General features: G+C 46.7%; 1 long non-coding RNA gene across 2 annotated transcripts; it reads right to left on the reverse strand.

Annotated features, from left to right (window-relative positions):
* Window positions 1–1,187: 1,187 nt before the first annotated feature.
* Window positions 1,188–19,683, reverse strand: LOC122200317. Of its 2 annotated transcripts, none has more exons than XR_006193792.1 (3): window positions 19,521–19,683; window positions 10,620–10,729; window positions 1,188–1,422 (listed from the first exon to the last, which is right to left on the reverse strand). It is a non-coding gene; the product is annotated as an uncharacterized LOC122200317 (long non-coding RNA). The 2 variants fall into 2 exon arrangements; XR_006193793.1 differs by lacking the exon at window positions 1,188–1,422 and adding an exon at window positions 10,075–10,461.
* Between the last annotated feature and the right edge of the window lie 1,011 nt (window positions 19,684–20,694).

Raw genomic sequence — 20,694 nt, forward strand, 5'->3', positions numbered from 1 at the left:
GAACCTTTGGGAACTGCTCCAGTCAGGATTCAGCCAGGAGGGAGGATGGGGAGGGAGAGAGAGAACAAATCAACCATGAAGAATGATGCCTAAGAAGGGAAGGGGCAGGTGGTTATCAACACCCATTCTCTGTGTGGCTCCAGATCAGGAGTTTTAGTAGGGGCATTTCTTCCTCTCCCAACCCATACTTGGGGAACTGTTGTCTGGAGAGAGGCAGCTGACACAAAAGTCTTGCTAGAGGACAGTGAGGGTAAACGAGTGTCCTGTTTCATCCCCACTGTGGGTCTGAAACAGAGGCTGTGTCTTAAGTCACCTGCGGAGGGACTCAGGTTCATGTGGAAGAAAAGAAAATCACTGCAGAGAGATGATGTGAGATCCTGGGAGGGATGAGGGGGGTCTTGGGAACACTTCCATGGGGTCTTTTCAGAATAGCCAGGCACACCTGGCTGTACACACTGGGCTGCAGGGACGGCAGAAGGTGGGACCAAATGGTCCCCTCTTGGAGGAGTGAGGTGTCTTCTTGTGTCTCTGCTAGATTCTTAAATCTTGTTGAAAACATCAGCCCCTGGGGTCTTTCTGGTGAGGGAGAGAGAGCAATTTCATTTCATAAGGGGGAAACTTTGTTTCCACAGACCTGCTCCTGGGCAATAGTGATGATAGACGACAGTCAAGACCCAGAAGGGGCTGATATTAAACTCAGACCCAGGGAGGCCATGGACCACACTCCAAAGAGAAGATCTGAGGGGTGAGAGGATGCACTGAGTGAGGGCAATGATGGAAGTAAAGCAGGAGGGCCGACCCAGATTGGAGATTTGAGGGGAAAGAGTTGAAAAGAGGGATACCAAAAAACAGAAAAAGCCATCCCTTGTTCAAGACAGGTTAGAACCATCTGCCAGAAAAGTGCTATAATGAATCTGTATCTGTTATGGCTGCAAATGTGAATGGTGCCCCCTAGAGTTGTGCAGTGCACGACCTGCATAACTGTATATTGCAGCTCTGCTGCTTTTGAATATTGTAGGACCTTGTAGAGACGGATTAGTAAACAGGGATTTTAGAATGGTTTTCTCTGTGTGATGTGATATATGTTCCCCTTTACCATCTCCTCAAGAACCTTTAGGAGGAAAAAATTAAACTGCTTTTTCACAGCGTTTGGAGTTAGATTTGTTTTTCTTTTTAATGTGACACTGTATGAAACCAGGCCTTAAGGCTGCAGCAGTATGGCTCAGATATATTTGGCTGACACTCATTTGCGCACACAGCGAACAGGATGTGCACTCCAGGACTGATGACAGCTTGGCCTCAATGTCATAGTAATCAGTCTCCAAAGTCCAAGGTCCCTCTTCCGTCAGGGAGGCAATAGGGCAAGGGGGTGCTTCTGGGTCTGTCTTACAGGATCTCTTATCCACCGTTTCATTGCTGAAACTAAATCATAGGAAACAGAAGTCACAGTGAGGTTTTCAGGCCCCCTGGGAAAGCTGGGCCAAGACTGGGCTGCTAATACCAGGATAGAAGATCTGAATTACAGAACCAAAGTGAGTGTGGGGTTGGGGGGTCTTGAAAGCAGAAATGCTGCAAACCCGGTGGGCAGGAAGTACTTGAAGGATTCTGGAGCTGTCTGCTGATGCCTGTGGTGATCTTCTGAACAGTCCCAGCGTGGACACATGTGGGCTGGGTTCCTTTAAAGAGGCTTTGCAGGGACAGACGCACAGAGGAGAGCGGCACGGCTGTGCATGGCCCCCTCACTCCCACTGGGCCTGCCTTGCAGCTACAGAACTCCTTGGAGAAACTTCCAGAACTGCCAGGGCGCCGGGGGGAGGCGGCCGTGCAGGCTGGTTGGAAGTGCTCTGAGAGTGGACATAAGGAGGAAAGGCAGGAGTACTCGAAGCTGGTTGAAAGCATCAGTCTGCTGGAGGCTGTCCCAAGTTGTAGTCCCTGAGGCCCTGCAACCTTTCCCCCTTGGCCTCCTGTTCGCTTGCATGAGGCAAGGAAGAGAGGGGCACTGGGGAAAGGGGTCAGAGCTATGAATCTCACCAGCTGGCTAAGCAGGATTATTGTCGCATAATAAATCCAGGGCCAGGCATGTTTATGAGGCTCTCAGAAGCTGCAGGAACAATATCATTTAGAAAACATTTATGCTCACAAGGCGAAGGCAATCCCTCCCTCCCCCACTTTATTTATGAGGCATGCTGGGTAATTAAGTGAGAGCTAGGAAGGGAGGAGGTTGGGAGAAGATCACCCCTAAATAATCCTGCCTGGTAAAGCCACCATCTGGGCTGTTGTGCCAGAGAGATGGTCCCCATATGGCCAGATAGTTTATGAGCAGTGCGTGGATCTGAGGGCTGAGGAAGAAATAGCCAAGAAATGTCAATGGACCCATACAGGCGTGATCTGAGCTCCTGGAAGGCAGGGATGTTGTCTTATTCATTAATAGATCCCTGGCACCCAGCACAGTGCCTGGCATATGATAGCTGCTGAATGCATATTATTGAATAAATTCACTCACCCATTGATTCAAAACAATTTAATGAGTGTTACCATGTGCCAGATACTGTGCTCTCTAACGCACTGCTTTGTAAAAACGAAAAATAACAGACAAAACCACTGCCTCCATGGAGCTTACAGTCCAGCAGAGGAATCAGGAACTGAGGAAATGACTCAAACAATCATTGCACTCTGGTTGATTTGCCTTTCTCCACCAACTATGGCTAAGGAAAAGGGCGGGGAGTGGGGGAAGAATGAAAAATTAGAGGTAATTAGGCATAGTGTCTTGCAAGGCCAAGTTATTACCAGGGAGCTTGAGAACTAGCTCAAGGTCAGAACAAAGGAACATTCTTCTGGCATGAAAAGGTTCAAAAGTTTTGTTGGCAGAAGGGCTGTGACTTGTGTGTAGACCCGGGGAGGCCTCTAGCTGGTTAACCCTCACAGGACTTGATCTCTGACATGTCTGCGTGTTTGCTTGTTTTTATATCTCAGAGTGACCTAGGAAAGGGTAACCAGAGGGGAGAGCCTGTTGTCACCCAGAGTCATCAACTAGGGGCATGTTCCTGTTCCCATCCCCCACCTTACAACTCAAAATTTCACACCCCCCCCCATCCCTACTTCACCAGCAACAGAAACTAGTGAGAACAGAAACTAGTGAGAAACCTGGGACCTGATGATTCTCAGCATCAGGAAGGGCATCACCACCTGGGGCCTGACGCCACATCAGTGGGTGATCTAGTCTTTTGGTTTTCAGGATGGCGCTCCGGTCTTGGTCCATTGTGCTGACACAGAAGTACTCGAGTATATTTCAAAACATATTTCTCCATATATAAAGAAGATGTAACTCTCTGAGCACCCATTAAACATGTGCAGTGTGCACCCACAGTAAACACTGTTTACCTACTCAACAACATGTACTTGGGTATGCATCTTAGCACATGTGGAGATGTGTTGGTTCCGTGAGCAAGAACCAGTGAGTAGAACTTGGACCCTTGTCCTACGTGAGTGACTTGGAGACTGGGGTAGTTTCCTCCAAGATGGCCTTCATCCCTCTCTGTGTGCACATCCAGAGGTGAAGTCTATACCCCCTCCTCCCTTGGACCTGGCTGGACTCACTGACTTCCTTGAGCAATAGAATGGAACACACATGATGTCAGGGGCTTCAGCTGAGTCAGAGTTGCTTTGCAGCTGTCTGCTGTGCCTCTCTGAATGATCACTTTTGAACCTCCCCTCAAGAGGACCAGTCTTGAAAGCCATGCAGTGAAAAGCCAAAGCCATGTGCAGAGGTCTTGGAGGATGAAACACGCTACGTAGAGACAGAGGCCAGGTTGTCAGGAGGCACCAGCCACGGGAGTAAGGAAGCCATCTTAGACATGGGTCCTGCCCCACATGATACCCACAAGGTGCGGAATTCCAGAAGTCCCAAGCCATACAATTGCCAGGTTAAGTAAAATGGTTGTTTCAAGTCAGTATGTTTAGGGCAATTTGCTGTGTAGCAATAGAAAACCAGAAAGAGACCCACAAAGTAGGAGGTCCTTTCTTCTAGAGTCCTGACTCCTATGAGCACTTAGCAAGCTCTGAGCAGACTCAGTTCAGCCTGAGACCCCTGTTGAGAAGCGATTTCACCAGAGCCATTCCCAGTTCTGGAAGAACAGGAGCCCAACTCCTCCAACTCATATCCTGCTTGCCCTGTTCATTAATACTCCTGCATGCTCACCCAGAGCCGCCAGTCCCTTGTCTCTGTAACCAGCATGCTTGAAGCTCCAGGCCTGGCTGTCCTGGCCCTTGGGTGACTCTAGCCTTTGGTGCTGGAGTGAGCCCTGGAAGAGGCACTGGGGTCCTGCGAGTATAGGATGCCTGGCTCAGTGCCACATAGAAGGAGACATCTGTGTAGGCAGACAGGAGCAACAGGCTGATGGGCCATCATAGCAGGCAGCGGCCGGGAAAGGTAGGGGGCACCTAAAATCGCCCAGTAAGTATGGTTTCAGAGAAAAGTGTTTTATGCCATTAAGTAATACCAAATTGGGCTTTATGAGTGAAGTAGAGTCTATCTTTAAGACTTAAAAAAGGCATTTACTGCCAATTTCTGCTTAGTGCTTTACTTATGCTATTAAGCTTCCATTTCATGCACAAATGAATTATGCAGGGAGCGCTGTGGCTTAGTTTCAGCAGGCAAACAGTGGCCGGGCTAGTGCCTTCCTATTACCGTGGTGTCAGTGAACAAAAGGGTGTTGGATGCGGTTCTGGCAGATTAACAAATTAGCTGTGCCGCTATTATCTAACATGGTGCCACACTGTCAGGGAGACTCTAAAACTCCAGGATTGAGAGGTAGAGGGAGGAAGCCACCTCCAGCTTCCCTGGCTCCTCAGCAAGTTCCCAGGGACTGTGTTGTTTCTAAGGTGTGCAAGAAGCAGAGAGGCGGGGTCCCTCTTTCAGAAGCATCCTCCACCCTCAGTTTCACGGTGTCTGAGTAGCAGCCCATCAACTCCAAGTAGGAAGATACCACCAGAATCTCTGATTCCTTAAAGAACCACTTCAAAGCATGTCCCAGAATCTGGGGGCACCTCTGTCCCCTTCTCTGCTACTAGGGGTACTTTCACGATTATAAATCTAGACCTTCCATTTCCCTCCTAACTGGCCAGCTTGTCCTCAGCATTCAAGTAATATTGCAGGATGGAGAAGCTGTTCAGTCTTTCACCCATCTTATTCAACAATTCCCCTGGATACCTCTTTATCTTAGGAGCTCACACCTTAGGAGAAGGTAGCTTTCTGATCCAGTTTCAGTGGCTCCAAGTATCCCCCCCTCTGGGCCTGCCACACCATCTGAGATTCTATCATTTGAGAATTAGCACTCTCAGTGAAAGTATTGCATCTCCAGGAATCTTCTGTGAAATTGTAAATAACCCCAACTGTGGTACCATGGGAAGCCTTATTAGCCATGTTCCAGTCCTTCTCATCAGCTGGGGCTCCCACTTGCCCACAGCCCCATAGAAACATCTCACTCATGTATTTCCCTGATTCACAGCATTTAAGCTGCTTTCTCAACCTTTACCAGCCTTGCTTTCTGCTTCCCAGACTGTACCGAATACTCTTGGCTTCTGATCTCATGACACTCTTTCCCTATTCTCGGCTTTACCTCACATCTCTGAGTCACCCTTTGTCTTCTTTGTCAACCACAGTTCAGAATTTTCTCCCAGGTGCTCCGTTCTAGGCCAGCTGGTTACCTGGGAACGTGCACTCCTGAATGTTTCCACATTTGCCAGGCCCTTCACAGAGCAGGAGAGCCAAGGCCTAAGGATTAACCAGTGGGGCTCTGAGGGGAGAGTGGAGGACTGTGGGAAGGGCTCTGCTGAGCAAGAAGCCCTACCAGGCAGAGCTTTGGGGGCTGTTTCAGGGGTCTGAGCACTATGCCCTGGGTGGGCTAGGCTGGGAGAGGAAACTAAGGTGGAGAACTCAGAGGCAATCTCCCCCTCTCTGTGGAAATGCTGACAAGCAGCCCATTTTATTATTATCCTGGCTCACAGCCCATGGTTCCTGTTTATGTGTGAATCCCAGGACAGTCACTGAATCAGAGAGGGCTATAGCTGGAAGGCACATTTTTCTTGCAAGGACAGAGAGGTAAAGGGCTGTGACCAAGATCACAGAGCCATCATTGAGTGGCAGAGCTGGATTCTGTCATCATTGCCCCCCTGCTTGTTCTCCAGCTGCTTGCCTCCTAGGACAGCATCACTTCTAGGGAGTAATCCATGCAGACAGGAGTCCACAATGGCTCTGAGACACAACAGGGACTGCACAGGACAGTAACTTGGGCTGCCTACCCAGACCACATCCAGATGGCAGAAGGAACTGGACGTGGCCAATGGCTACAAACCAGTTTACCTAACAGTGGGGATGGGGACAGTTCCTTTCTTCTCTGTGTGACTTCTGTCTTGCTCAGAACAATTCATGAAGCATTTCCAGCTAGGCAAGCCCTGGGAATCTGAGTTAGAATACGGGCATTTATCCATATACCTAGTAAACATTTTGGGGGCATTAACAGTATGCCTGGCTCTGTACTAGATATTGAGGATCCAACAGTGACCAAGACAGGAAAGGAGCCTGCCCTCAAAGACTGTGAAGTCTAATGAAGGATTTAGGAAACTCAGATATTATGCAGATGAACTAGTGCTAGGATATGGAGAAGTTGAGAGTGTTAGATATGAGAAGCTGACCCATACCATTTATTGTCCAAACCAAGATACTCAGGAGAATGTGCTATTAATGATTATGTGAGGGCTGCATGTTCAAACTGGTAGCATTCTGGGCAAACTGGGACATCTGGCCACCCTAGTTACAGAAATAGGATTTTAAAAACAATGAGACAAGAGGAGATGAGGGAAGGCTTCCTAGAAGAGGGGACCTACATGCTAACTTGAAATAACTTCACTACAATGAGATTGCCATAATACATATTGATAAGGAAATTGTCAGTATGTATCATAGATTCAGAATCTAGATTTTTTCATTTCATCCACTGGACATGAAATTGCTTTTAATTTATCCAACATCATCCCCTCTCCCAGGACATCCCCTGCCTGCAATCAGATGATCTCTCAATAAGCATTCCCCACATCCATCCTCAGGAAGCAGAGTTATTTCCAGAGAGAACCAGCACAAGCCCCAATTGCAGGGTGACTAGAATCTCCTTTTATCAAAGACCAGAAGTGGTCAGAACAAAACCTCTTTTCCAAGTACCAGACAGTGTCAATTGCTCACCGAGGTTTCTTAGCCTTGGCTGAATCAATACTTGTCTATAATTTTTTTTTTTTTTCTAACATGACTTGTCACCTTTCTTTTTCTTTTCTTTCTTGTCTAACTTTTATGTTTATTGTGCTCAGAAAATTTCCCAAATGTTTTTCCTACTATTATCCCTTGTCGCTCATGTTCTGACCCATTGTCAGGTTAACATTCTCCAAACCCACACTGGCATCCTTCATCCATGCGACATTCTCATCCATAGCAAAACAAGAAGAAAATGGAAATACCAATGAGGAGAAAAGGGTCCATTTGCTGAAGTGACCTGGCAGGTTTCAAACAGAATTATTGATCAGTTAAGCTCTCCTGGAAGAGGCATAACTGGCTAGGGAGCTGGTGGTCACAGCTATGTGGTAACGAAGAACTGAAATGAGAGTCCTCTCAGATGCCACAGTGGTTAGTATCTGGTGGAGAAAGCCAGAGACCAGTGGAGGTGGGTAATGAGGGGATAATTACAGCAGCCAAGAGCTCTCCTTGCCTTGTGTAAACTTAGCCAGAGCCATGATGCCTCATCCCTCCAGACTTGTTTGATTTGGGAGGTCTAGGATGTTGGTAAGAGTCAGAAATAAGCAATCTTAACCCATGTGACTGTCTCACCAAACCTGAGACAATTTTAAGTTTCCTGTGTATAGTTAGTCTTGCCCCGACAGTTAGTTTTATAAATAAGTGAGGTAGAGCCTCATAGCATTTCATGGTAAATTCTTTCACACAATTGAAATGAAGAACACATAAACAGTAAAGTGTTGGTAAAGTAGAATTTGCTATAAGGGGCAGCTTTTTAATTCAACCACTGCAGATGGGGGTGGGGCAGATGGGATGGTGGGGGGAGACAATAGAACTGATTTAAGGGGAGAGAGAGAAAACATGGAGGAAGGGGCTTTTGAATACCATGGGACATCTTTGACGTACGTCATTAAACTCAGAAGGTGGACAGAGCCCAAACCAACCCTTAGGGAGACCCTGAAAGCCCCCCCACCACCAAAGAGGACATTGTAAGCAAAAAGGTTTTTCAGAGGCCTTTAATTTCGGAGCTGTCTGTTCTAGGAGCCTGCGGTGTGGAGGTCTGTGTACTAACAATTAGGGATGGAAATTGAAGGTGAAAGAGGAAAGTGATATGATTGATGGATTCTATTTGGCCAGAGCAGTTATCTTATATGTATTCAATACTGAGCAGCTGCAGACAGACTCTGGGAAATCCCCACGCTCTGCCATCATCCTAATGCCCAAAAGAGGCCTTTCTGGTGGATGCTAGACTGAGGTACAGAGAACATGATGGGGCAACAGACTCAGAATCAGGGGAAGGGGAAGAGATCAGGACAGGTCAGGGATAGTCCCTACCTCTTCTTCTCCCCACACCCCCATCCTTAGAGCCATTAACACCAGCCCTATGGGGCCATTGTATCTGAATATTCTCTGTAATTGGCTCTGTTGAAGCTCTGTGTCTGTGCACAGTTTCTATTCAAATGTAAGAGTTCAATTCTTCTTAACTATTCCCTTTGAGTGTCCTAATAAAAGTACCTTTTACCAAGTATGAAGAAAAGGTATCCCCAGTGAAATAAGTCAGGGTTTTAGTCCATTTGCAGGGTAGTGTCCAAATAGTAACTACTCCCATGAGAAGAGGCCACCCCTTACAGATCTGCCCTGTCATTTGTGACAAATGCAATTTACCATTGGTTCTGTGTCGAAAGCTCTGACACTTTTTAAATTAGCTGCACAAAGAAGGATTAAGATGAGGAGGCACTGGCAGGGCCATGACACCACCAGGGGGAGGGGTCATTATCAGCATGAACCCCTGAGGCTGGGTGTCCCCAGCCAGCAAGGAGATTCAGCAGGAACCGGCTGCCAGGTCCCTAAGCCGTCATCTGTGTCAAACAACCGGGGTCAAATGGGGTGATTGTGGCCTGAAATATGAAGGATTTAAACAATTGAGACCATCATTTCTAGTTTATTACCCAGACTTGTGTTGTGTGTGGAAGGGTTGATGGCTTTGGTTTATGAGAGCCAATGAAAGCATGACAGATTCCTGGAGGCCCTGAGAACTCATTCTCATGTCTTCCTCCCACCATCTATCCATTCGCTCTCCCTCCCTCCCTCCCTGCCTCTCTCTCTCTCTCTCTCTCTCTCTCTGCCCCCCACACTCTACCCCCATCACCCCCCACACAAAACACAAGTATTCTTTCTCTTGCCATAACAATTGGGCCATTATGGGCTAGAAAACAGGTGTGTTCAAAACAAACATAGAGCAAAATCAGGGGGAGAATTTCTAAAGCTTGGGAGTCCTCTGACTCCTTGAGTCATCTGTAGCATGTCAGAGCCAAGAGAATCCTTGGAAACCATCTAGTTGGGCAGTTTCTTTTTACAGCTGAGGAAGCTAAGATCCAAAGATGAACATTAGCAACATAGGCTGTCTGTGACTTCCCAGTTCTCCTTGTCAAAAAAATTTGATCTCACCTACAGCCTACCTAAACCTAAACCCCTCCATCTCCAGTCTAAAGCCATACTCAGGATGTCATTCTTCATACCTGTGCCCTTCACATGCCTGAAGACTATGGTTCCCACCTGCTTTACTCTTTCCAGGCCTAGCCATGCTTTCCCTTGAAGGACAAGGAGAAAGAGCAAGAGCTGATCACAGATCAGACGGTTGACTTACCCGGCTGCCTCACTAAAGATCATCTGGCCCTTCATGTCCCTGATGAGGGAAACTGAAATCTCAAGTGGTAGCATGATCTGAATAGAATATCACAGCCATCAAAAAAAAAAAAAAAAAAAAAAAACCCACAAAAACCACAGGTGGAAACCAGGCCTCCTCATTCCTGAACCCTTGATCCTTGGTCTTTGATCCTTGATCTTTCTACTCCAGGGTCCCTGCTCCACTGTCTGCCACAACCTCAGCTCCAGCCTGGTCTCCATTTTAGCCTAATAGCAATGAAACCAGAGCTCCTGGCTTCTATCCACAGTGGTTGATGAGGGAAGGAAAGGGGATTGGAGGGTACATGAACAGGCAGCACTGAGCCCCAACCCAAATCTCCCTCCGTCTGCTTAACACAAACCCAAGCCAGCAGAGGAAAGCCATAGTGAGGTCACTGCATTCCTGGTGGATAAAGACCATCTTTGTCCACTCCTGCCAGGCCTCTGGCTCCAGGCTGACTCAGGCTGGCAGGCTCCAGCTGAACATTCTCTCCCTGCTGAGAAATGAGCATTCTCAGAATCTCAGGATGCACACAACTGTGGAAAAAGTAAGTGCATACAGATACACAGAAACATGCACACACGCGCGCGCACACATGCACACACACATACACATCCCTCGCCAGTAGGAGCAAATACTGAAGAATAAACATACCTGACATAAAGCCCAACTCTGTCTCCAGAAGAAAAAGATTCCAAAAGGGCTTGAATTCACCAGAATCAGTGTTCCAGGGTTTGCTAATCTCTAATCTCCTCAATTTCCTCCTGTGGAAAATGGAATAACAATACCTAACCTTGGATGACTGTTGTGAGAATTGGAGAAAAATATAAAACCCCTGACTTAGCGCCTGCATCGATAAAGTGTAGTTTTTGCTATGCTAACCATTTATTGATCACTGTCAGCTCTCCTTTCTCCTTTCTTGGATTATTTTATTCTTATCCAGAGACATGGGCACATTTCACTCCAGAACACCACTGACCAACCCGATGAGATAGGATCCCATCCAGAGGCATGTGACCTAATATGGGCAGGGGCACGCTCTTCTCGACAAAGCTAGAAATGGGGTCAAGAGAGAAATTAAACTTCCCAGGGGGCCAGGACCATAGCATGCAAACATAAATGCCCAGGGTTAGGGCAACCATGATGTACAGTATTTACGGGGAGCATAAGAAGCAGGTCTGCAGGTCCAAGATGAGACTTAGGGGGGCAAGCAGAGAGATACAGAGGTGGAAGAGAGTGCCAGTAGCACCCAGCCCCTTCCTGGGACCCAGCTATATTCCCTTCTCTGGCTGCCAGAAGCAACCCCTCAGTCTAACATTTCCCTTGTTTCCTTAAGGAAACAAGGTTTCTGTTACTTGCAACCAGTTAGTCCTCATCAGAAAATGATTGATGATCATTATATGCACATAAAGATAGATTTTATCTTTGACTTCTCTTTCCTCAAAGCTCCTTAAGAATGTGGCATTAAAAGGATAGTGATGGGGTGACTGGGTGGCTCAGTCAGTTAAGGTCCGACCAGTTCAGGTCATGATCTCACAGTTTGTGAGTTTTCAGGCCATGCTGACAGCTCAGAGCCTGCTTCAGATTCTGTGTCTCCCTCTGTCTCTCTGCCCCTCCCCTGCTCATGCTCTCTATCTCTCTCTCTCTCAAAAATAAATTAAAAAAAAAACATTAAAAAAAAAAGGATAGTGATACACATGACCCCGGAGTAATGGGCAAACCATTGCCTAAGCCACTGTCCTCAAATATGAGGAAGAAGGTTGGTTGGGAGTGAGATAGACACCTGTCTCCTTCTCCTCTCTATACCTAAGTCTTTTTTGGAACATACCTGACTCACTGGGAAGTACATAGTCCTTTAGGGCTCTGTTATTTACCTTGGGCCTTTTTACAATAGCTTATTGTAAATAGCTTATTACAAATAGCCTTTTTGAGGCTCAGAAACATTAAAATAATATTATTGTGAACAGTTGTATGTAGAGCGCCAGACACAAAGTAGTTGAGGACTCAGTGATCGGTAGCTACTGCTATTAAGCACCTCCCTTGGTAACTAGCATCCACAGACCTTCCCAGGAGACCTCCCTGGATTTCTTTTAATACTTCCCACCCTTGGATATAGCAAAGAGGCTCTTGTTAAACAGAAGAGTATGGGACCTTTCTTTACCATGACTGGTATATCACCCTCATAGACTGAAAGTTTGGGAAGAGATTCTCCAACCTTCAGAGGCCCCTACTTGCTCTGCCTAAACCACCTTGGCCAGCTCTCTCCTCCGTCTTGGGGCAACCACATTTACTGGAAGTTGACATTTTACCAGGTACTCTAGGAAGATATAAAAACAAAAATAGGACACATGGTCCCTCCTACCTTCAAGAAGCTTATAATAAATGATATTTTTTGTAAAGCAACAGAAGCACATTTAATGCAGTGGAAATGAAATGTCTGGATGCCATGATGGTGCTGAGAAGGGGGGTGAGTGAATTAACCAAGGTTTGAAGACAAGGGATTCAAGAGCTGGAGATGATGCCAGGGCAAAAAACAGAAGTTCAGAACTTGTAAATTAGTTGTGCAAGAGAGAACACATTGAAGCAACAAGAAGCTTGGCACAGAGAGAAGGTGTGTAGGCTGGTGATACAGGTTTTCGAGTCACCTGAGTATTAGAACCATGTGAAGAAATGAGCTTGTAGTATAGTGGTTTGCAAACTTGCCTGCATTTTGGAACCACCTGGGAGGTTTAAAAATATTGAAGCATGCCCGGTCCCCCTCCCAGAGAATCTGGTTTCATTGTTCCAGAGCACTGCCTGGGAATCAGTATCTTTAAAAGCTCCCCACATGATTCTAATATGCAGTCAAGTTTGGGAACCACTGCCCTACGGGGTGACAAGTTTGGGAACCACTGCCCTACAGGGTGAGGCTAAGCAGCACTGGAGCAGGCAGCTGTTGTGCATTTTCTCTGTTGATGAGGATGAGCTGGGTATGAACAGTTGAGAGGTTTGGGGTCAAGGACGAAGGAGATACTCTCCTAAGTGACCCATCCTCACTCTTGCCTAGAGTCTGATTTCACTTCTATGAGTGACCTAAGCTCAGGCAGCCTTCCATCACCTCTGTCAGCATGTTGCTCAGACCCCCCAGGCTGACGCTCACCCAGTCAGTGCCTCAAGGAAAGTTTCCAGTGCCTGTGGCCTGATAGACCATTCATTGTGAGAAAAGGGAGGTCAAGCCCAGCTGAGTGGGCGGTACGAGCCTCTGCTGGCTCTCAACACAAAGAGAGTGTTGGTAACTGCACATTTCTGCAAAGTCCTGCTTGCACTTTTTCCTCATGGATGCTGTTCCCACTGACCAGTATCTTGGCACATGGCAGGAGATGGGGGCGGGCAAGAAGCAGCAGCAATGAGAGTCATTTCAAGCCCAAGGGAGCTCTGCAAATCTGTCTAACTCATTCCAAAGTTTGATGAGCAAACACAGTGAGCTATAATCCTTGTACTTTGAGTCTACATTTAGACTTCAGTTAATCTGTACTCAGCGCCAGCTATGTGTGAGGCACTCTGTGCTACAGTAAACTGAGGCCGGGAGGTATAAAGAGCCCCCTGCACTGTGGAAGATACAGTTTGAAGAGGCTGATGGGTTCATGACTAGCCTGCATGTGCACACACACACTTCACTGCAAGCCCTGCACCCATTTTATGAGACATGGCGACATGGCCCGGTCACACTCTCTTGGACAGAGGTGACTGGATAAAGATTGAGCCCTGATCCAAACTGAGCCTATCAGAGGCTCTCCCTACAAATTAGTAAGGAGAGCTCGCTTTCTCTGTGTGGCTGGACAGGTGACTTGGGAACTGCAAGTGGCCATGTTTCCTGCTGGAGGACCGAGAAACAGAGAAAGATGAACTCACAGAATAACGAGGCATAACCATCTCCCATCTGGCATCAGCACCCACCTGAGGCCCAGATACATCTCTGCCCTTGGGTTCTACAGAGATTTGTATAACCTTCCTTAAAATACTAATTTACCCTTTAAAAAGCTAAGCTGCCTTGAGTTTATTTCTGTTATTTGGAAATAATCATAATAAAAACTTACACTTACATATTATGTACTATGTGTTAAACACTGTTCTAAGTACTCTACATATAATAACTCACTTAGTTTTCATAATGCCCTTCTGAGTTAGGTACTGGTATGATTTCCAGGTTTTGGATGAGGAAAGTGAGGCTCAGAGAGACTGGGTTGCCTCAGATTATGCAGGCCAAATTACATAAAATGGATTCATAGTCCTGATTGATTTACAGCCCTCCTATGCAAACTTCAAGAGACAAGACACTCAGGTCAAAGTTAATATCACCACGAGACACTGGACAAAGTGAATGGCTAGCCACAGTTTAGAAAGAGCACCAGCAGCCAGGGTGGGCCAGACAAGCTTCCTGGATGGGCAGACTCACATGGAAAGCCCTTCCCCATGGTAGAACAACTGGTCATCTGAGTGGAGCTGGAAGCGAACCTGGCAGGGGCAAGAGCAGCGAAGAGCCTGTCCTGATTGGCCTGGCAACCGTTAGCAGGTCCTGAGATGGATGCCACTGAGGATGTCAGGTGTGGTGGAGACCCAGAGGCTTAGAGCTGGGAGATGCTCTATGAGGTGGCATTCAGGGTTGTCCTTCTCTGCTGGAAGAGCCGATGGAGGCAGGCAGCCTGGTAGGAGGCACTGCAGCCTCTCCAGTGAGAGGCCATGATGTGCCCGGACGTGGGGGCAGCAGGAATGGAACAGACCCCAATCCCTTGTTCAGTTTAATTTCCAGACATGCTCTGGTTTGCCTCAGAGCCTCCAAGACCATACTTTTGTTTCTTCCCTCTTTCTCCCTAAAGCACCTGCAGTCCACAGTAGGGTACTCTCTCCTTCGGTCAGCCAGTCATCTGGTCATGAGGATGGAACTGGAGCGTGGTACTGGACTGAGTTCCAGTTACAAAGGCAAGAGGGGGCAGGCCCCACTCCGGGCAAGCCAGCCTGCCTGCAGGTTCTGAACTACACCCGGATTGCATGGCCATGTTCCCAGCCTGCTTCCAAAAAAATACTCAATCTGAGAAATACAGAAAGGAACAAAAACCCATGATACTTCAAAACCCCTCTCTGTGCTGTTTGCATAATGTGAACCTTCACGTGCTCAAGAGGCAAAAGATAGGGGGGAAAGAAAAGATCCATGACTGAGCCTAAAGCATTAAAATAAAAAATGGATTTCAATAAAACATGATATAAAAACAAGAAATAACTGTAAATGGAATTGAAAGCAAATGACATAAAACTTCAGCACAAGGCTGCTCATTGCAATTCTGGAAACTTTCCTTCTCACAGCTGCACAGCCATCAGTATTCAGGGTACTTTTTCTTTCCATCTCTGTGAATTTATCACGTAAAGTGACGTATCACGGCTCTCAGGTTCCGCACAGCTTCTGCAGAGGCCTCTGAACTTCAGGGGACTGAGGGTGGACACATGTCCAGTCTTCCCCAGGGAGAGCAAAGGGAAAGTCAGGACCAGCGTTGAGGAAAGGACCCTTCATGCCTCTCCTGTCCTCAACCTTCTGTTCCATCGATAAAAGGCCCCTCCTCCCCGAGGGGCCTCTTTCCCATATGCAAAACAGAAACAATGGTCCCAGCCCAGAGAAGACCCTTGAGGAGAGAGGGGAGCTGAGGGGATGTCCCAGGAGACATTAGCCCCACAGTCATTGGGTCATGAGGACAGGCAGGGAGCACATCTTTAAGTGGAAGAGGACCCATAGGATCTCTGTAGATGCAATGTGGGCTTTCCCCAACCACGATGAACTGTGCAAAGGAATACAAAAACTGGAAGCCATGGGACTTGACACGATGTTCAGCTCCATAAATTTTCCTAGTATAATCTTCAAGTCCTGGTTGGACATGTTGATCATTATCGGGAGCACTCTGTCCTTGTCAGTCTCAGAAATCAGCCAGTTGGTGGTCTTCACTTGTGGCAATGAGAATTGAAGGAGGCTGGAATCAGATGACTCTTACTCTCTTCCCACCCCCAGAAACTGTGACCACAACTTGGAATTCATACTACATGTTGCCTCCTGAGCCCAATGATAGTAAGAAGATTCCTGTTTTGGGGGAGTCATACATGGATTACCTTCTATCACTCTCTTCCTAAATCCAGGAGGTGGGCGTTATCACCCCTATTTTACACAGCAGGGACAGGGGCTCAGATGGTTAGGTGAAACAGTCTGGTGAGGAGATATACTGGTCACAAGTGTGGACTAAGTTCATGAACCTGATTTCAAATCTCATTGCTGCTTCTAGGGGTAAGTGTTTTAGTGGGTGACTTGGCCCTTTGTAAGAAATAAGAAGACAGCACCATAGCCAGAGCCCTGGGCACATAATAAGCCCCTTGTGAATGGTAGCTGTCGGAACTGGTGGTTATGCTTGCAGTAAGAAACTTGCCCAGAATCATACAGTTACCAAGAGACAGAAGTGGAATTTGAGCTCAGTCGCTCAGTTTCCAAAATCTGTGCCCTTTCAATTGGGTGACATCCTTCTTCAGTGTGTATAGCCAGCGAGCAGTAAAAATAACCATTTGTTGGCCATCAACAAGTGGTAGCTATTGGGGTGGACCCTCTACACAGATGATTCCATTCAGCCTTCTCAGCATGTGGGGTAGAGGCCATTCTCTCTGTTTTATGGCCCTAGGGACTGGGATAGAGCCTCCAGACTGCCCACCTTCAGCCTGTGAGTGGCAAAGCCAGAATTTGATCCTTGAATTTTCTGACCTCAAACTGTGTACCTCTGTACATCCTGGCTTCCTCTGCAGTCAATGCTCTAATATGTTCTGGAAATACTCAGAAGTGCAGTTATCAAGGATTTCCTCATGCACAGGCTGTTCCTGGATGGGGTGGAAGACGACCTGAAGGAGGGATTCTGGTGGCTTTGCCAGATTGGGATTGGCAGTTTTGTTTGAACATTCCCTATTTTAGAGGTCAACTTTCTCCTTGGAGTCCCTCCGTTGTCTCAGCCCCTCCATCGACTTGTCACTCCTCCTGCAGGGACAGTGGAGACCTGCTTGTCCTTCAGAGCCCAGTTTCTGTGCTTAGATCAGTGACTGATTTCTCCCATCTCCCACCTCCGTCCATGCTCACCTGAGAATGAAGAGATATATTATGAGTCTTAACAAGAGAGATTGCTCAACAAGGAGCCCGGTGATAAGTGTTGGGTCGCGCAGGGGAGGAGAGAAGTGGGACCTGGCCCATAGGAGAGCGTCTCTGCATGCGGTTTGATATGACAGTACAAATCCAACTTTCAGTCACTCCACATAGGGGACCTGCTTGTCCCTTTGAGGAGCCACCTCCATCAGTGATGCTTCTGCTTTGCTGAGAAGTGAGCCCTGCCCCCTCTGCTGATTTAGTGAAGACAGTGACATCCAGATGCTCAGCCCAGGAGGCCCAGAAGACCCCTGGGTTTGGACGAGGCTCAGCTCCTGCCAGTGCCACCGATGTGGGGGCTCAGTGCAGCCCGAGGGCTCGGAAATGAGAAATGCCTCCCTGGGTCAAAAGAAGCACTTTTGACGTCTCAGCTTTCATCTCCCAGTGCTTCCCCAGCCAGAAGTGACAGGGAGGAATAAAATGCAATTTATTCACCAGCCCAGGAGGCTCATTTCCAAGCACAATAGCCATGCCAGGCAGCGGGCCTTCCCCAGAAGAGATGAAAGAGAAGAAAGGGAAACCAAAGAAGAAAGAAAAGCGTCTGAAGAGAATCAGGCGATTAGAAGAGGGCCCTACAGGATGACCTGCTGGGCCACAAAGGAAACCGAGGGCTCTGGTTGGTGCCAGAGACACCTCTGCCCAGGCCTGTCTGGAATATGAAAATGGCATCATTGGGGAGAATGGGTGTTGTGTGACATTAGAAATAAGGCAACAGGTAAGAAATAAGGCCAGGGATAGGAATAAGGTCACTGATGAGGCATAAGGCCATGGGCACCGCCTGGAAAGAATCAGGGCAGGCCCAGGGCAAGCCCTCACCCTACCTGAAGCAGTGAGAGAGCTGGGGACACAGGGATATGGGCAATTTTCCAGAGAAGTCTTATGAGGCTGGGAGTTTCTTCTGGAGCCACTCTCCAGGTTACAGAGAGCAGTTACTTCCCCTCTCTGAGCCTCTGCTCCTTGCAAAAAAGATCAAAGACTACCTGCTTCATCCTATTGGTTAAGGAAATAACACATGTAGAAAACACCAAAGTGGCCCCTGGCATTCAAAGGACATTCAAGACATGTTTTAACTGTTCCCTCTTCCTAGAATACCCTATCTTATCTCGTTCTCATTCTCTGGGCAAACTTGGAATTCATCCTTCCAGTCTCTGTTTTGGCTTCTGTGTGTAGCCTTCCCTAATTTTTATAGACACTCAGGCATGACTTCAGTCATGTTATCACCACGTCTAGTAGAGCATCTATCACACCAAATAGGTGAACACTAGCTACATTCATATCTTGGCCAAACACCGATGCTAAAATCAATCATCATAAAATGACCTTCCAGAATTCAGGAATAAATATGAAATATTATGCCAAATGATTATTATTACAATTGCTTAATTAAAAATGTTAGTTGTTAAATTTTCAGAAGTTTGGTGTTAGAGTTGAGAACAATCAGCCCTATGATCCTGTTACAGGCCCTGAACTCTGGTGGATGGATGCTCATTTCCAACAGACATCAGCAGACCAGGATATTTGGGTTGTGCTTTGGGTTTTTTTCTTTCATATACATATTTTTTATTATGCCTTGACATAAGACAGTTTATCATGGATGTTGCACATGATTTTTGAGGTTTTTCTCTTCACAGAATCCTGAGATTGACATATTACTCTTAATTCAACCTCTCAAATGTGAAGAATTTGCAAATAGGAAAGACTCATGATCTAAATGGCATTTACAAATGAAGCAGTAAATACAGACCCTAATGGTTATTTTGTTTAGTGTTATGAATGCTAATACTCCAAACAATTCTTCAAAAGATAGGAATTATGATATCATCTAATCTCTGTCTTCAGTTTATATTACTATTTAAATTTTTACAAATATTTCTATGTTCAAAAAGGATAAAAAATTCTTCCCAAAGTTATTGAGCCAAGACACTTTCTAGTTCCTTTTCATTTAACCCTTTGAAGGCTCTGAATAGTGTATTTGCATATAAAAACGAACAACTTTCAAAATGATCATGAATTTTTATGCCATTTCAGTCTTTCGGTGATGAATATAGATTTAATTTTGAACTGATATTGATAGAATTTCAACATATCAAACACAGATTTTTTTCCCACTTTGATCCTCATGTTTCATTATTTCTGTACCCATATTTCAAAGAGAATGTTTAAATAAAGACAAACCTTAGTAGAGTGCTCTATATTATTGATATCACAATGGTGATTTTGTATGTTAGTAATCTATGGGATTAGTTACACAGAAGCCTAAGGATGTCAGAGATGAGTGGACATTGAACTCCCAGACTTGCAGAGGCTTCTCTCTGCCTGCATCAGACATGCAGAGCAGACTGTAGCCAGGGCCCAACCTTGTTGCCTCGGACTGCTCGACAGCATTGCAAGTGCCCCCCTGGCATTGTCTCTGTGGAGGGGGTATCCAGGGACACAGTGCTCTTCCATTCTCCTCATGTCCCCTGTCTTGGACCAAAGCTTCTTGCAAATGCTTGCATACGATCGTTGACCACTGCTCCTCCCCCGACCAGGCTGCAGTGACATTTATGATGTCATTATTAATGTCAAAGGTCTTTATGCTCCCTAATTGCCTGCTTTTTACTCTGTGCTTCCTCCCCCACTTCCTGGAACATACCTTGAATGACAGGAGAACTCAATTTGTAACATCCTGCCTGTATGTTCTGGTTTCACTGCAGCAGAACCACTGCCATCTTGTACCCCTTTGGTTAGCCAGTCAGTATCACTGCTGTTGACAGGGACACGCAGTAACAGGCTGGGAGAACATCAAAACCAAGTACACCAGCACACGCTGCAGGTCATTAGCTGAGGGTGTTTGCGGTGTACTGATCAGCCAAGACCCACAGAAAGTTCTTGAGAAGTTTTCATTGGTTAAGAGCCTATGAGAACTCTTTCAGAATATAAAAGATCTATATATTTAACAGCTGAGTATTGGAATGCTACTATATACACTCACACACACACACATCTCTAAGGGAGCATTAAACAAGCAATGCATGTCTGGTAATTATCTGTTTGCATATGTCTTTTGTCTCCAACAGACTGGAAACTTTGAGTTAAAGGGCCAAGCCTTTCTTTCTATGCCCAGCTTTTAAAGTAGAAGTGCTATATCACAGCAGCTTAATAAACATGAGATGAGTGATTGAATGCACAAGTGAAGGAATTGTCAAAGGGAACCATAATTCCCCCTCTCCAGCCCCCTAGGCTTCTGCTCTCAGTTCTTCCCTGGAGATCCAGCTGCCTGGTCAGTGGAACAGGAGAGCTAAAGACTGCAGGGACCCCAGGGTGGAAAGAGCAGGTGGGACAGAGGAGGAGAGGAATGGGATGCTGATCTTCTCTCACCCAACTCAGAAGGGGGGGAATATGGCAGCAGCCTGTTGCTGGCTGTTTCTGACTCTATTTCAAGTAGCTCAGCCTCAGTCTAGGACTCCCCTCAGCCCCTACATCTCCTTGCCACTGGTTCATACTGAGCCCTGGGCTGGGCTGGGCTCTGAATCCCTGGGGACTGCACAA

This window comes from Panthera leo, chromosome D1, assembly GCF_018350215.1.
Source record: "Panthera leo isolate Ple1 chromosome D1, P.leo_Ple1_pat1.1, whole genome shotgun sequence".
Taxonomy (NCBI): domain Eukaryota; kingdom Metazoa; phylum Chordata; class Mammalia; order Carnivora; family Felidae; genus Panthera; species Panthera leo.